The following is a 17,362-nucleotide window of genomic DNA, read 5'->3' on the forward strand; positions in this document are numbered from 1 at the left end:
CCACATCGGGCTCCCGGCATGGAGCCTGCTTCTCCCTCTGCCTGTGTCTCTGCCTCTCTCTCTCTCTCTCTCTCTCTCTGTGTCTATGAATAAATAAAGTCTTAAAAAAAAGAGAGATTGCATTAAATGTGTAGATTGCTTTGGGTAGAGACATTTTAACATTTGCTCTTCCAATCAATGAACGTGGAATGTCTTTCCATTTCTTTTGTTGTCTTCAATTTCTTTCAACACTGTTTTATATTTTTCAGTGCTGGTTTTCACATCTTTGGTTAAGTTTATTCCTAGTTATCTTATTAATTTTGGTGCAGTTGTGAATGGGATCGTTTTCTTAATTTTTCTTCCTGCTGTTTCATTATTAGTGTATAAAAATGCAATGGATTTCTATACGTTGATTTTATCCTTCGACCTTTCTGAATTCATTTATCAGTTCTGGTAGTTTTTTGGTGGAGTCTTTCAGGTTCTCTGTATACAGTATCATGTTATCTGCAAATAGTGGAAGTTTCACTTCTTCCTTACTAATTTGGATGCCTTCTATTTCTTTCTCTTCTCTGGTCGCCGTGGCTAGGACTTCAAGTACTATGTTAACTAACAGTGGTGTGAGTGGATGTCCCTGTCTTGTTCCTGGCCTTGGGGAAAAGCTCTCAGGTTTTCACCATTCAGGATGATCTTAGCTGTGATATACCACATTTTCTTTACCCATTTGTCCATCAGTGGACAGTTAGGTTGTTTCCATATCTTGGCTATTGTAAATAATGATACAATGAACATGGGGGTATTTTCAAGTTAGTGTTTTTGTTTCCTTTGGATAAATACCCAGAAGTGGAATTGCCAGATCATATGATAGTTCAATTTTTAGTTTTTTGAGGAACCTCCATCCTCCCTTCCATATTGATTGCACCAATTGACATTCTACCAACTGCGACAAATGTTCCCTTTTTTCCACATCCTCACCAACACTTGTCATTTCTTGTCTTTTTGATCCTAGTCATTTTTACTGGTGTGAAGTGCTATCTCATTGTGGTTTTGATTTGCATTTCCCTGATGATGGGTGACATTGACATCTTTTCATGTGCCTCTTGGCCATCTGTATATCTTTTTTGTAAAAAATATCTATTCAGATCCTCAACGCACTTTTTTTTTAAAGATTTTATTTATTTATTCATGCGACACACACAGAGAGAGAGAGAGAGAGAGAGAGACAGGCAGAGGGAGAAGCAGGCTCCATACAGGGAGCCCAACGCAGGACTTGATCCTAGGTCTCCAGGATCACAACCCAGGGAAGAAGGCGGCGCTAAATCTCTAAGCCACCAGGGCTGCCCTCAACCCACTTTTTCAATGAAGTATAATTATTAACCATTAACTAATTATAATTAATCCATTTAATTGGATTGTTTGGGGGGGTTGCCATTGAATTATATGCATTAGATAAAATATTTTTAATGAATTTATTTGAGATTCCCATACTCCTCATGTTGGTCTGCACTCTGGTGACACACACTTTCCTCTTGGAAGACCACTAAGTCAATCAAATTACGGGTCACCAGCAGACCCTGGTGTGGGGCCTAGGGTGTCCCTGAACTCACACCTGGGTGAGACAGGGCTGCAGTTGGGGTCAACTCTAGGGAGGCTCCCTGGGGGATCCCATGACCCAGCTGCTCTGGAAGGTCAATCAGGAGGTCAGGTAGGAGAGGAAGGATTTATGGGTATAGGCCACCCCCCTCCACCCACGATCAGACACCCCAGCAGGTCAATGCCTGCTCTCTGCATCTTGACTTGAGCAGCTCAAGGAGAGACGGTGGACCACTGTCGCTGCCACAATGCCCACAGGCTGGAAGTGCACCATGGGGTATACGGTGTGCAGGAGGGCTCCGGGCCCTCTTACCCTCTTAACTAGCCAGCCCCTAGTTCCCTTGTCAGCCCTCAGCAGACACAAATGCAAGAGGAGCAGGGAGAGGGGCCAAGAGGAAGGAGCTGGGGCTCTGGGCTAGATTACATGCCCAGACCCACCCTGGGCAAGCGACTTGGGGGAGAGGTTGCCTCTAATCCTCGGAAAAGGCTAACAATGCATCGACACCCCTGTTGGGAGGCGAGATCTACTTGTGATACATCAACAGGAAAATGGTTGAACTCCCCAGTCCTTTGAGATTTAATGGTGACCCCCATTGGTCCCCCAGGGATGCCATGTCCTGACCACACCAGGGACAATCACAGCTCAGCAGCTCTGACACCCGGGCTGCTTCAGGATAAAACATTGTCCACATGGTGGTTTGTGTGTATGTGTGCAAGGGGGATTGTGCAAGAGATGACAGAGTATGTGACAGCTGCACCCGGGCATGAAGTGCAGGTCCCCAGCGGCCTATGGATTGAAAACAGATGTTTCTGCATGAACGCAGCCAAATTGTATTAGCACTTTGGATGATGAAAAGGGCCTTAAGTGTCTGCATGTTGCAGTTTTGAAATGTTTGCCAGAGAAAATGTCCTTAAATTTTGCAAACAGTGAGCGTAAGGAGGGGGAACAAAGTGGGTTATTGTGCTGTAACCGATTTCCAGGAGCAGAGCCATTGACAGGTGCAAATCACATGTAATGCACTGATCATCAGTGTTGCCACTCACCTTAATGAGGAAGCCTGCATCCCTTCCTGCTGCTACCTTCATCCCTGGCTCAGTCCGGAAGCGCATCCCAAGGTCACACCACAGCCCCGGGCCATGGGACCTTCAGGGAGAAAACCACAGACTTCCTCTTTTTTCTTTTTTAAACATTTTCTTATGGAAACTTTAAAAAATGTAAACATGTAGAGAGTAGGTCAGGGATGCCTAGGTGGCTCTTGATTTCAGCTCAGGTCATGATCTCAGGGTCATGAGCTCAAGCCTGGTGTTAGGCTCCATACTGAATGCTGGATGGGCAGCCTACTTAAGTAGTAGTAGTAGTAGTAGTAGTAGTAGTAGTAGTAGTAGTAATAATAATAATAATAATAATATAAAGAATAGGGCAAATATGATCTGCCACCATGTCCCTGTCTCCCAGCCATCAGATCTTGGCTCACCTTCCTGTGTCTGTGCTCCCACCTGGTCGTATCCTGGCTGGGACTCTGACATTGACAGCCTGTATCTGTATAAGCACCATGCCACTGACGACACCTAATGAAATTGGTAGCTCAATCCCACAACCCCAAAATCATGACCTGAACCAAAACCAAGAGTTGCACACCCAACCAATGGAGCCACCAAAGGCATCCCGTATTTTTTGTTTCATATGTTCTTTGCTTCTTATATCTTCTTTTTCTTTCTTTTCTTTTTAAAGATTTATTTATTTATTCATGAGGGACATACAGAGAGAGAGAGAGAGAAAGGCATAGACATAGGCAGAGGGAGAAGCAGGCTCTTCATAGGAGCCCGATGCAGGACTCCATCCCAGATCCTGGGATCACGACCTGAGCCAAAGGCAGCCACCCAACCGCTGAGCCACCCAGGTGTCCCTTTTTTTCTGACGACTTTTTTTTACCTCCTTTGTTGACTTACTAGCTATATTCCTTTGTTGTATTAGTTTAGTACTTGATTTAGGTACTATAAAATATATCGTATCACTTTTCTGCTGCTGCTTAAAACATTAAAACAATCTTGGCAGCAGAAGACAATAAATATTTATTATTTTAGTGTTTCCATGAATCAGGTTCCAAGGACAGCTTAGTTGGGTTCTCTCCTCAGAGTCTCACAAGTCTGAAGCTGGGGTCTCATCAGAGGGGTCCCCTTTTAAGCTCATGTAGATGGTGATGGAAGTAATTTCCCTGCAGCTATAGATCTCATAGCGGCTTACTTCTTCAAGGACCCCAGGAGAGCCTCTGAAGTGAGTCTCTGACCTCTTCACCTTCTTTTAAAAGAGCTTGCCTGATTAGGTCAGGCTCACCAAGGATAATCTAGATTTGTTCAAAGTCAACTGATTAAAAGCTCTGATTAAATTTGCATAACTCCCTTTACCCCTGCCATGTAACAGAAGCTAATCACTGGATTGCAATCTATCACACTCAAAAGGGCATTATACCAAGAGTGGGGGGCTGGGGGGGGATGTGTATCTTAGAATTCTTGCCCCCACATTTTTAACGTACCACAATCTACTATCAAGTGATATTTATGCTACTTCCCAGGTAGTGTGACGACCTGATGCCAGCACACTTCCGTTCTCCCTCTTGACCTCTGCACTCCCACTCATTTCCTAGGACTGTGTAACAGCATACCACAAACTGGGATGGCTTAAAACAATGGGAATTTCTTTTCTCACAGCATAGAAGTCCAAAGCCGAGGTACCAGAGGGCCATGCTTCAACTGAAACCTCCTCCTGATTTTCTTTACCAGAATCTTTGACGTTCCCTGGCTTGGGGTCCTATCTGGACTTTCAGTGTCACATGATGTCGTTCTAGAGTGTCTGGGTCTTCAAATAGCCATCTTCTCATAAGAACACCAGTCACATTGGAGTAGAGGCCCATCCTACTCTAGAATCACCTCATCTTCACTGATGACATCTGTAGAGAGCCTATTTCCAAATAATGTCACAGTTTGAAATACTGGGGCTTCGGAATTCAATGTATTTGGTGGAGGTAGGGAGAAAAGGGTCGGGGGGGGACATAATTCAACTTGTAACAGGGCTGTATGGTTGCCATACAAGGCTGCCCACATATTTACAAATGCTGTACTACATGATTTTTGCTTTTAATGGTCAATTATATTTAAAAATATGTAAGTGAAAAGCAAAAGTCTTTCCTTTAAAATTTTTTTAAAGATTTTATTTATTCATGAGAGACACGCAGAGAGACAGACATAGGCAGAGGAAGAAAGTGGCTCCCTGCAGGGAGCCGGATTTGGGACTCGATCCCAGGACTCCAGGATCATGACCTGAGCCAAAGACAGATGCCCAACCACTGAGCCACCCATGTGTCCTGAAAATAGTCTCTCTATTTACCCATGTGGTTAGCATGTTCCTGATCCTTTGTGTAGACCTGGGTAGGGCTGAGCACTGTGTTCAGCCCACCTCAGCCACATGGGGCCAGGCACGCGAGGCCCATCTCATATTCTCTCTCCCTAGTTTACTCCAAGCGTCCCTCTGGGCTCGGCGTGTCTTGGGGTTTGGGTGTTTTGAACTGCAATGGTCTCCCCATGTGGGAATCCCTCTTCATGTTTGTTTCTTTCCAGATGAAATGAAGGGTTAGTGAAATCAAGAGGCTCAGGCTGGACTTCTGGGGAGCTGAAAGTGTGTTCTTGACGTGGGTTCTGGTTACACAGAGGTATGTTTGCTCTGGGAGCGCTCACCTGGCTGCACATCTCAAATCTGTGTGCATTTCAGGACAGATGCTATACTTCAATAAAAAGTTAGGAAAAAACCCATACAAAACAGGGGTGTCTGGGTGGCTCAGTTGGTTAAGTGTCCAACTCTTGATATGAGCTCAGGTCATGATCTCCATGATCTCAGGGTCCTGGGATCAGGCACCGTGTCGGGCTCCATGCCCTCAGTGGGGAGTCTGAGGATTCTCCCTCCTTCTCTCTCTGCCCCTCCCCTGCTTATGCACACGCTCTCTCTCTCTTTCTCTCTCTTAAGCAAATAAATCTTAAAAAAAAAAAAAAAGGAAGAAACAAGCAACTCACTAAGGCTGAAAGAGAAGCTGAGGACCCCCAAGGCCCTGCTTGTGCAAGTGGACTTGGCTGTTCACTGGTGGCCAGTGTGGGGCCACCATGGGGCTGGGGCTCGGCTCTCCAAGCCTGGGGGCAGGGACCTAGGACCCAGGAGTGATGATATCTGTTAAAACTGTAAAGTGCTTGCACATGTCCATCTGAACCCCTAAATGGCCATTTGTCTTCCGACTACTTTGGCTCATGGGACTCATGTCAAAGAGTGGTGGTGGCAGCTCTGGTTTTAGCAAAGAGGTGGCCTTGCAGCTGTTGTGTGTCTGAAGGCAGCAGCCAGGCACCCCTGCACACCAGCCTCTGCTTTGACAAATGACTTGGAATCCATCATCCCTGCCTTTGTTAAACACAAATGCGCCCTCCCTGCTTCTGCATGTTATTACCACCACAGACTCTTAAGTGGCTGGAGAGAGAGGCCTTTTAGTGGAATTGGCTGGTTTTCCCTGAAGCAGCAGACAGGTGCAGCTCCCGCAAGAGGCCCCCTGCTCCTGACCGCCTGCAGGGTGACCAGCACTCCCACCCACCTGCGGTACCGCACTCCACACTCATCACCTGTTTGCTCTCTTTTCCTTTTGAAGGAAAAAAAAAAAAAACAGAAAGGGGTAAAGCAGAAACTAAAACCACTTACCATCCCATTATGTGATGAAATAATCCTTCTTGTCACTAAACATACTAGGGCTTCTCTGGGTGCATGGAAGTAGAATTTTCTTCTGCAGAGATCCATTTCATACTAAGCAGAGCCTGAGTTATCACTGGCTTTTCTCACTCCGGTAGCTGGAAGACATTCTTCTCAGAATCTGCTGTGCTCCTCTGACAGCCAGGTGGTATAGTCCCTTGAAGAGCAGGCCCACACTTTGTTAACCAGTGTTCTGTTTCTGGGCGCTCCTCATTTTCAGCCCAAGGCGGTGCTACTGATGGTTATACCCACACTGGATTGGGTCCCAAGTAATTGCTGGGTCTGAGGTCAAAGGTGCTGATCTAGGCTGGCTTCTGCCTTCATGCCATCCACTAGCTGTTCTTGGGAGGGTCCTCAGAGCCTCAGGCATCACCCATGGGGTCACTGCCTCATGCTCCCCTGCACATCTCTGTACCCTGGGCCCCCTGGTCAGTCCTTCTGTCCTGCACTGCCCCCGCTCTGGGCCTCCAAGACCCCCTTCCCTTCTCCAAGCATTCTCCTGCTGCACCCCCCTCCCCAGTCTCTCCTCCCCGAAATCTCCCTCATCCTCATTATGTCAGCCAGGTGGTCAAGTTCTACCTGAGTAGCTGAGGACCCTGCCCATCAGTGATGCCTCTGCCTTCCAAACATCAACATAGCCTGTGGGTGTCACCTTCCCGATCTGGCCAGAATGCAGCCACTTCTCTCTATCCCCTGACTCCTGCCTGTTTCACTCCCCTGGCTCTCCCTCCACCCACTCTTGTCTCAACAGTCAGAGGGATCTTGTCGCAACCCCCTCCAGGGATCATCCTGCAGCACATGACCAAACCCATCTCTTCCACAGCCCAGGCCCTGCCTTCTCCCCATCCTGTGCCCCACAACGAGATTCCTTGTCAACCTACTGAAGCCACAGCAGCCTTGCTTCCCTTGGCTTGCTCCTTTCTCTGGGCCTGGGTGCTAGCTGAGCCCCTACACACACTCCCAGAATGTCCCTTCCAAGGCTGATTCTTCCTGTCACTGAGTTTAACCAGATGTCACCTCTGCACATCAGCCTGGGAGCTGGGGTCATTAGGCCCATTCTACAGGCAAGAATGTGAGAGGGCAAGTGACATCCTCCAAGTGTCCCAGCCAACAAGGACCAAGCCCACAATCACCCTCCGGTTCCAAAGCCTGTTGCCTCTGCAGCATAGCTACTGCCTGCTAGGGATGGTGTATTCCATGTGGGCATATTCTACCCACATCAAGAGTCTGGGGTGTTATGACTCTGTGTATGGCATGTGTAGAATCTCAATTTAATCAGACTTAAGCTCAAAGAGATAATGTGTTTGTGACTGTAAATAAAAAGCCAGGCATAGCTAGATCTAGGACCCAGTGTCCATCTCTCTGCCTCTTGGCTCTGCTTTCTCCATGTGGGCTCAAGGGTGGGTACGAGGAGGTCCCAGCAGCTTCACACTTATTTCCTAGGCTTTCCTTGACCTGAGCAGAAAGACACAGTGCAATAATGAATGTTAGTAAATGTTCCAAGAACTGAGTCTCGGTACTATGCCTACCACGAATCTATTTCAAAGGCTGGAGGGATGAAATGTACTGGTGCCCAGGCCTGGATCCCACACCCATCTCAAACCGTTGTCGGCCAAGGCAGTTCCTGCCCTGGGTAGGCTATCAGGGCCATATGCCCTTCTATCCCAGGCTGGAGAGGGAGGACACAATGGGTTTTGTAGACAGAAGAAGGAGGGACAGATGCTGGGCAGGAAGAAGCTGCAGTGACCCTGACCCTGGGCAGCTGCTGCAGGACCAAGTCTTGGCGTGGAGCCCAGAGGCAAACCCAGTCTCCCTCTGGCCTGCCAGCGCCTGCCACACCCCGACCTCACGCGGTCCACCTGCTGCAGCGTGGCCAGGGGATGGTGCACACACTCACCTGAGGGCCCTCACTGGGGCTGCTGGAGCACAGACGAGGCTAAAAATGGAGCCAATTAGAAACTTACTCTCTTGGAGAAGCTGCTAGGTGAGCAGAGCGTGAGCCTTCAGTGAAATCAGCTTGAGTAATTAGGGACAACAGCACGCAGCCCCTGTGCTGGGTGGGAGGCAGCCAGCCTCTTTTCCCCAAGGGGGAAAACACTGGGGCTGCTGAGCCAGGCACCTGATAGGCCACTGGCCCCAAAAACATCGTTTCCACAGGGTGGGTGTTTCTGGAAGTAGCCCCAGTTGCTCTGTGGCCCTTAGGCCAGGCTCTCTATCCCTGCCTCCTGCCCAGTGCAGCCTGACAGGGCTGGAGGTATGACGCATGACAGCTGTCTCGGCCTGCAGCCGGTGGCAGAACCCAGAGTTGTCCTGATGACAGGCCTGATGCTCCTCAGGATGTGTTTGCAAGACTGAAGCAGGCACTCAGTGTGGCTGGATCATCCAGCACCCTCCCTAGCCTCCATCTGCAGGAGTGCTCGGGGAGTGGGGAGGGCTGCAGGATGGGGGCTGGGAGGGCAGCCATGGCCTCTGCCTCCAGAGCCACCTGCTGCCTGAGGGTGTGACCCACTGAGGCCCAGGCACGTCGAGGAACCAGCTTGGTTTGCCTAAGAGACCCCAGGTAGGAGGTCCAGAAATCTACGCCATGTGACAGCCATGTGTCCTTGGCAGCCAGCAGTGTGCAACAATGTGTTTGTTCACTGCTGAGTTATTACATATTGATGTGTTTACTTTAACACATTTTAAAAAGCATATACCCAGTGCATTAGACCCATGAGGTCATAGATAGTGTTGGTAAGAACAATGCTAATTTTAAAACGTGAATTGATATGAGGAATGTGATTAGCCGAATAGCTACATAGGGCCTAGACATACCCCAAAAGTGACCCTGGAATGCCGCAACTGACAGACACTGAAATGGTTTCATGTCCCAAAGGCCCTAAGCCTGAGGCCGGGCTCTTCAAGGGACCCAAGGGGCTGCCCAGGGCAGGCGTGCTCAGGGAGAGCCCTGTCTGCATCACCCGCCAGCACCTGGCATCCAGGTGTCCCCAATCCTGGGACTGCTCCTCCTCCTGCTGGAAGCCCTAGCTCCTCCAGCATCCTTCAGGGCTTCCACGGGCACACACGCGGAGTGCGGTGAGCTGGGTTCCGGGTCACGCAGTGCCACAGCCTGGCTCCCTCGTCCGCGGGGTAAGCCACCGCTGCTGTCTCCCAGGAAACAGCAAGAGAGCAACCTGGTACAGGTGGGCAAGGACTGCGCGAGCCAGTGCAGGTGACAGCCGTGCCGCTGTGATCACGCTGTGATCACGATGACCCCCCCCTTCACGACTGCTCCTGCTGGGGGCTCTGTTGAACTGGTGGGAGGGAGACAAGCCGTCCCCTCTGCGCTGAGGCTCGTTCTGCTTTCTGATGCCCACGTGTCCATGTTTAGGCACGCATGTATTGGCCAGGTTTGGACTGTGACTTTCACTGGTTCATATCTGTACCCTCCCCTTCACCGACATGGGGCAGCACACTGGTGTCCACTTCATTAGGAAGCTCTGTGGGGGCTCCGGGGCTGGGGAGGGTGGAGCAGATCTGTGGGGGCTCTCAGGTCAGGGACTTCTCTGGGTGAAGGTTCTTGCCAGCCTGAGCACAGGAGGTATGCAGACTGACCAGGAGCTAGGGCATCTATGAGTGCCCCTGGATGCAGAGAGTGGTGACAATTGTCCAATGCCCGCAGCTGACCAGTGGTGAGTGGTCCTGGCCCCAGAAACAGGGGTTCGCTGGCTTCTGCACTGCTCCACAAGTGGCTGTGTGGCCTTTAGGCAGGACTTGGATCCCGGCAGCACCTCTTTGACCATCTTTCAGGTCAGTGGCCCAGGAGACCCTGTTCTGCCCCAGGCCCCGGGGCTAACCCCGTGCAGTGGGGTAGCCCCTAGGGTCTGTGGTCTGAGTAGCCCACCATCCAGCCGGGGCCCCTCCCCACACAAGCTGCCTGGGGTGTTCCTATGTGGAGACCCGCCCAAATCAGAGCCAGTCCCTGCTTTGGGCTACCCTGGACCCATTTGCAGAAGACGGTAAAAGTCTGCCAATCAATTTGAGAGCCATTTGAGCTGGGTGACCCAGCACAGGTCAGGTCTTCTCTCTGAGCCTCAGTCTTCCCTTCTGTGAAATGCACATAAGGACAGAACTGCTTTTCAGCAGGTCTTGAGAGAAGCCAACTCACAATGGTGTGTTTGTGCACCGTAGCCCTGATGTCGGCCTGTGGCCCAGGACAGGGCAGGGAACTGAACTCACAATTGCGAGTGGAACCACCAGGCTGGGGGGTGGCTCACACACACGTACACACAGCTTCCCTGACTTTCTGACAACGGCCTTTTCTCTGTCTGCTGGATGTTTCTGAGAGAAGCCAGAGGAAAACAGTATGCTTCTTTGTTTTATTCTCACACAGATGACTCCATCTCCCCTTGTTCTTCCCAGAAAAGACGATGACGAATTTGTTAAAGTTCAGCCATGAGAGCCTCCTCTTACAGCAAGAATGACGAGTATTTCGAGGCAGCTTCTTGCTTTTTGGAGTTATTTTTGGATAAGTGGCCCTACTCCGGCTGGAGGTGGGTCCCCGGCTCCCACTGTCCATGGGGAGGAGGGCCGGGAGCACCTGTTCTGGCATCTTGGCTCCCCAACCCTCTGGGTACCCCCACCCACTACCATGTGTCTGGACCTTGCAGCTGTGTCCCAGTGACTGGGCACCGTGAACAAAAAGTTGTGCAGTTCTCAACTCATTCACCCAAATTCCCAAATTCAGGACAGAAATGAAATGATTTCTCTGTCCTTTAAGATTCTCTAGACCCTTGACGGACCTCTAGTTAGGAGGAAATGAGTGGCTCTGGGGAGTGAGCTCCGTGCAGCCCCCACTCTGCGCTGATGTGGAGCACCCCTGCGCTCTGGGCCCGGCCTCTTCAGCCACCCTGGGATTGGGATCCCCGGGCCCTGACCGGGACAGCCCCAGGTGCACGTGGCCAGGCTCAGAGAGAGGACAGGACAATACGAGTGGTGATGGAGGCCAGGCAGCCTGCTCTGGGAGCAAGTCCTGCCTGTGGGGAGGCGGGGGACAGGCTGGGGCGGCCCCCCAGCTGTTGGGGTGTGATGAGGAAGATGGCTGGCAGAGAAGGTGGTTCCCCTGGTCCTCCTCGGCCCACCCTGGGGAGCGGTGGGGCGGGGGGTGGGCAGAACATATGGGTGCAGCACTGACCCTGCTCCCAACCCAAGTATGTCTACCTACCGGGTGGGGGAGGTCTGATGAGCCTACTTTACAGGTATGGAAACTGAGGCCCAGCCAGGTGAGGGGGCTATCTCACAGCCAGACAGCGGAGCAGACCCCCCATGGGCCACATGCTGCCCCCCACCCCTGGGTGCCACAGAGCCAGTTGCAGCCTCACAGGCTTGCCTCCCCAGACCATTCTTTGAAGCAACTCCCAGAAGCTGCAGGGAGAAATAAAAGTGTTTATTTTTGCCGACCGTTCCTCCTCCCCGAAGGTGCCCTTGAGGTGTCTGTTGGGAGGCGTGGGTGACTCCCGCAGATGCTCCAAGACGGAACCTGCTGTTTTTGCTGCAGAATTGGGCATGCCATTGTGGCCCAGGCTGACCAGCGGGGAGATGGGGCAGTAGAGTCGGTGTGCCCAGTGCCGCCAGGGTTCCTGAAAACAAGGCCCTCGGCCAAAAAGGCAGGTTCTGAGTTCCTCAGGATGCTTGTCAACTCCAGGGTCTCCTGGCCCCCAAAAGGGTGATGTTGGCCCCAGGCTATGGGGAGGGAGGACCGTGATCCTGGTTGCCCCACGGTCCTCCATTCTGCATCTGAATGTGAGATGCCCCCTGTCCTGCCTGCTCCAGGCTGCAGGCCCCAGATGACTCCTGCCTGAGCCTTGCCTTTGTGGGTGCAGCTGGGGGAACCCAAAAGTCCCAGGCTCTTATAGCTCAGGAGCCACAAAACTTGAGCTGTGAATGGTTTTTCTCCCCTATGCTCCTTTCACTGGGTGCTTCCTCCCTGAGGAGGTGAATGGAGGGCAGGCCTAGAATGGAGGGCCTCCGTGGCCAGTGTCTCATAGTGGGGTTCCCACATCCTGGAACCAGGGCCATGGCCTTCTGACCCAGGCTGTCCTCCACTTCCTGGGACTCAAGGGCTTTGATTTGGAGAGGCTTCAAGGTGCTTATGAGAGCCCCTTCCCTCCAGGCCCACACCTGAGCAGGAGCCACAGGGGGGGTCATCCTGGCTCTACTCACAGGAGGGAGACACACCCACTGAGGTTAGTCCTGAGGACAGATCACACAGCTGCCAACATGGTAGAGACTCAGCCCTGAGGACAACGGGAGCAGGAGAGGAACGTGACCCGGTGAGCAGGTGCCACACAGAGAGGGACTCAGAGCCAGACAGGGCAAGTGGCCTGCAGGGTGGGCAGGGCAGTGGGGAGGTCTGGGTGGTTCCAGTGCAGCATGGGGAGGAGGGAAAGCACCAAAGGAGGGCGGAGGCCATAAGAGCCATCAGAAGATTTAACGGGAGAGGAAACTAGGAGCAGCTGACCCTGAGTGCTCACAGGAGGGTGGTGAGCCCTCCCGGGGCAGGGGTCCCACCATTATGAGGCGGTCAGGACTGGAGGAGTGGCCTAGCAGGAGGCCTGTGGGGCTGAAAGATTCTCAGCGCAGGAACAGTTAGCGCTTTCATCCCCAGTCCTCCCTTCACACATCTCACTGGCAAATGTGCTCTTCACAGAGTCTGATATTCATTCTCCGTGTAAATAAGACACTTGTTCCCCTCACAAAATAGGCCATGTTGCTCCCTGGCAGCTGCTGCCTGGCTGGCCAGGCCACAGAGCAGCCTGGTCACCGCTGTCAGCCTCAGCTGGTTGCCAGACACTGCCAAGCACTCTCTCCACCCTCCTCCATGGGCTGTTGCGGCCAGCGACCTCCCAGTGACTGTCATTCCCTCAGCCAACTATCCGTGCATCCACCCATCCACCTGTCCCTGTGTTCACCCAGCAAGCAAGCACTGATTGACAGAGCCCTGGTCCAGATGCTGGGGGCACAGCTGCAAGCAGGACTGAAAAGACTGTGCCCCAAAGGAGCTCACGGCCATGTGGGGAAGACGGGTGATGAGCAAGTAGATAAAAGGCACGTGAGAACTTCACACTCAGATAAATGGCACAGGACAGCAAATGAGGCTCGGGGTACAGTGAGTGCATGGCGAGCAGCCAGGGGAGGGGGTACAGGACGGCTACCAGAGGAAGGCCCGGAGGATGAGCATTCCCAGTGGGACCACAGCAAGCACAGAGCCCTGAGGCAGGAGTGAGAGGGGAGTATGGAGAGTATGGGAAGAATCAGACACAAGGTCAGAGAGGCAGTCCGGAGCCCAGGCAATGGACTCACGGGCCTTGAGAAGGACTTGAGGGAAGGGCCTGGGCCTGTAACGGGATGCTCAGTGTTGGTGCTGAGTCCCAGCCGCTCTGAGCTGACCCAGGCCTGTTAGCCCCCTTGGGCGTGGGGGGAGACTGAGGCTCAGGGAGGTGCCTGCGCCTTTCTTTGCTGCTCACATCCACCTGCCAACAGCACCTCTTCTCCAGCTGACTGGCTCTTGGATGTGGCCCCTTCTGAGCCCCAGTGGCTCAAAGGACCTTTTCTCTGCATTGACCCCAGCACCCCTCACCCCTGTCTGCTGTGGTTCTGAAGGTCCCTTCCAGGAGGGGACCCTGCAGCTGGACCTCCAGGGAACAAAGGGAAGGGTGTTCTAAAACAGAGGAGACAGTGAAAAGCCTGAGTCAGAGGCAGCAGTGTGGATGGCATGTCTGGGACACAGCAAGCAAGCACATAGGTCTGGCATCATCTTGCTGGTTTTTTTTTTTTGTAAAATCAATTCATTTACTAAAGTGAATATATTCTGTGATGAAATTTTATGTTCTTACCTAAATCACCAACATCACTTCCCATAAATAGAAAGTGACTGTAAAAAGTCAGGTAGCAGGGGCACCTGGGTGGCTCAGTTAATGAAGCATCTGCCTTCAGCGCAGGTCATGATCCCAGGCTCCCTGCTCAGTGGGGAGCCTGCTTCTCCCTCTCCCTCTGCCCACCCCCCCACACACACTCTCTCAAATAAACAAACAAAATCTCTAAAAAAATGTTTTTTTAATTCATGTAACAAAAACAAGTATTAATTTTTAAAAAGAATAAAACTGCAAAATAAAATACAAGCACCAGTCTTCTGGTTCCAGGCTGGTTCCACTCTACCTCTCCCACCAAATGTGGGGCACCTTCCTCTCCAAGCAGAGCTCTTATCCCCCGGAAGGCAAGAGGAACCCACTGCTTTTCTTTCTCCCTCTGTCCTCCTACCTCTAGACACAGGTATAGTCATGGGGAAGTGCTCAGCAGAGGGGGGTGACTAAAGCCCGTGCCTTCTGGCTGGCCAACCGAAAAGGGGAGCTCCAGGAAACTGCAAAATACCATGGAGATTTTAGAAAAAGAGAGCTCAGGAAAGCAAGATCCTACGGTTGTGTATTACCTCAAATCATAGAAATCAAAGATATATACACAATGATATATAATACAAATTGAATAAAAAATATAATAATATAGTTTTATTTTATGTAACATATAAACTATATAACCAAAATATAGAAACAAAAACAGAAGACTCTTCAGACATTTATACATTAAACAGCACATTTCTAAATAGTCCACAGAGAAGAAAATTTCGAGGCAAATTTGAAAATATTTTGAACTGAAGGAGAATGAAAACATTACATGAGATTTTGTGGGTTGTGCCTCAAATAGTACTTAGAAGAAACCAATAGCATTAAATTATTGTATTAGAAGGGAAGAAAGGTCTTAAATCAATACTTACAAATTTCACCTTAAGAAACTAAGGGGGAAAAAAGCAAAATTGACCCAAAGCGGGTGGAAGGAAGTAAATAATGAAGATAAATATAAAAATCAATGACATCAAAAACATACCAGGCTCATGGGTTGGAGCATTATCAATTCTCCCACAAATTTATCTGCAGATTTACTGCAGTTCTGATCCCAAGTCCCAGCAGGGTTTTTTTTGATAGATAGGACAAGGTCATTCAGAAATGTATGTGGAAAGGCAGAGGAATGAAAGTAGCTTAAAACACCAACATGTGAATAGCAATAAACATAATTCAGTTTGTGACAATACATGCCTGTAGAGAAAGTTCCTTAGTGAGACCAGGGGTATCATTTATCAAATGTCACCCATGAGGGACACCTGGGTGGCTCCGGGGTTGAGCGTCTGCCTTCGGCTCAGGGCATGATCCCAGGGTCCTGGGATTGAGTCCTGCATCGGGCTCCCCACAGGGAGCCTGCTTCTCCCTCTGCCTATGTCTCTGCCTTTCTCTCTCTCTCCGTCTCTCATGAATAAATAAGTAAAATCTTTTTTTTTTTTAATGTCACCAATGAAAGGCCATCTGGCTTTGTTGCTCAGGGTAGCCCAGAGGGGATCAAAGCCAGGACGATCATTCCATTCTGGCTCTGAGAATCTGAGACTCCCTCTTGCATCTGCTCTACATGCTGGTATGTGGTCTTTGGCCCCTGGGTCCACCGCCCAGGATTGGGGGCCCCCAGAGTGTTTGGGCATGGAGTGCAAATATCTCCATCTCCTGGCCCAGCAGGATTATCACCTGGCACTTGCAGAGACTCAGGGGTGAATGCTCAGCCTCTGCATGGGGTCTCCGTGAGCAGGTGGCAAGCAAACACCATTCTGATTTTCAGAAAGAAGGCAGGGCCGGTGAGCAGGAAACCAGGTTGCTGTTGTCTGTGGACAGTCCTTATGGCTCTAGGAGTGCAGGTCCCGATCTGTATGGACATCTGAGCAACCCCGGCTGCATCCAGGAACTAGATGTGGGAAGCTAGGATTAGGCACTAGATGTCAGAGGCACCTCACACTGGGGATGCCCACGGCCCCATCTGGCCATGCAGGTGATCCACATTTCGGGCCCCAGGGTCCTCTGCACCCCTCCCTGCCTGGGAGACACTTCTCTAGCTTGAAGGCTGTGGAGGTGACCTGTCCATGTCCACAGTGTCTGGCCCAGGCATATGAAATGCAGAGACCCAGACAGTCCCCTTTTCTCTACTGCTCTGCTCTCTGCTGACCCTTCCTTCCTTCCTTCCCGGGGCTCCACTGGCGATGGGGGCAGTGGGCAGGTGGGGTGGTGGTCACCATAGGGAAACTGGTTATTCTCTTAAGTGAGGCCTCTCCTCTTCTCAGTATCCACAACCTTCCAGGGTAGTGGGCTGAATACAGGCGTGCGCCCCACCTCGGTGCTCTGTGCCCCCTCTTGGTGACACCACCTTGTGTTCTGCTGTGGGTATGTGCGTCAAGAGCAGCACACCAACGCCAAAGCCTTAGAGCATCTGAGGGAAATGCTCCTGAATCCACACTAGGGATCAGCCGGTTTTCACTGGCAGGTTCTTAAGTCGTGGGTGGATTATTGCTGCCCCTGCTGAAGGAGGTAGTCTTCTCAGTTCTCTGCCCTATGCTCCTAATTGGAGATTAATTTTCTACCCATCGGCTCTAAAGGCATTTTATGTATTTTTTAATAGCTTTTATTTATTTATTCATGAGAGACACAGAGAGAGAGAGAGGCAGAGACACAGACAGAGGGAGAAGCAGGCTCCCTGTGGGGAGCCCGATGCAGGACTCAATCCCAGGACCCTGGGATCATGCACTGAGCTAAAGGGAGATGCTCAACCGCTGAGCCACCCAGGTGTCCTGGCTCTAAAGGCATTTTAAAAGCTTTCCTAACCGTGTGTCATTGGTGACAGGCATACTGCATATGGCTTATCAGCAATAGGGAGCCAGGTTTTTCTTCACAGAGGCGAGGCTGACCTGGATGATGGGGATGACACTGGAATTGTGTTAGGATGAGAGAATGTGGGAAAGCAGCTTGATGGTCTTTCCCTGGAGGCTCTGCTCCACAGAGCCAGGTGGAGGGACCCCAGGTGGTGAAGCGGTGGCCAGTATGTGTCACCAACACGGAGAACCTTCTTTCCAGCATGGAACCCACCCCTTGCACAGCCTGGAAAAGT

At 51.1% G+C, this 17,362-nt stretch overlaps 1 protein-coding gene across 11 annotated transcripts in view; it reads left to right on the plus strand.

Moving 5' to 3' along the window:
- RASGEF1C (RasGEF domain family member 1C) overlaps nt 1–17,362 on the plus strand; it is an 80,735-nt gene that overhangs the window by 14,635 nt on the left and 48,738 nt on the right. For 2 of the 11 annotated variants that reach the window (XM_038551722.1, XM_038551729.1), the window contains exon 2: nt 5,185–5,276. The exons of 7 other annotated variants lie outside the window; for them this stretch is intronic. The gene's annotated coding sequence lies outside the window, so the exon portion shown is untranslated. Of the gene's footprint in view, nt 1–5,184; nt 5,277–9,993; nt 10,139–10,750; nt 10,882–17,362 lie in introns of those variants that run through there. 2 more of the 11 variants (XM_038551726.1, XM_038551728.1) reach the window with 2 other exon arrangements.

Source organism: Canis lupus, chromosome 11, assembly GCF_011100685.1.
Source record: "Canis lupus familiaris isolate Mischka breed German Shepherd chromosome 11, alternate assembly UU_Cfam_GSD_1.0, whole genome shotgun sequence".
NCBI lineage: Eukaryota > Metazoa > Chordata > Mammalia > Carnivora > Canidae > Canis > Canis lupus.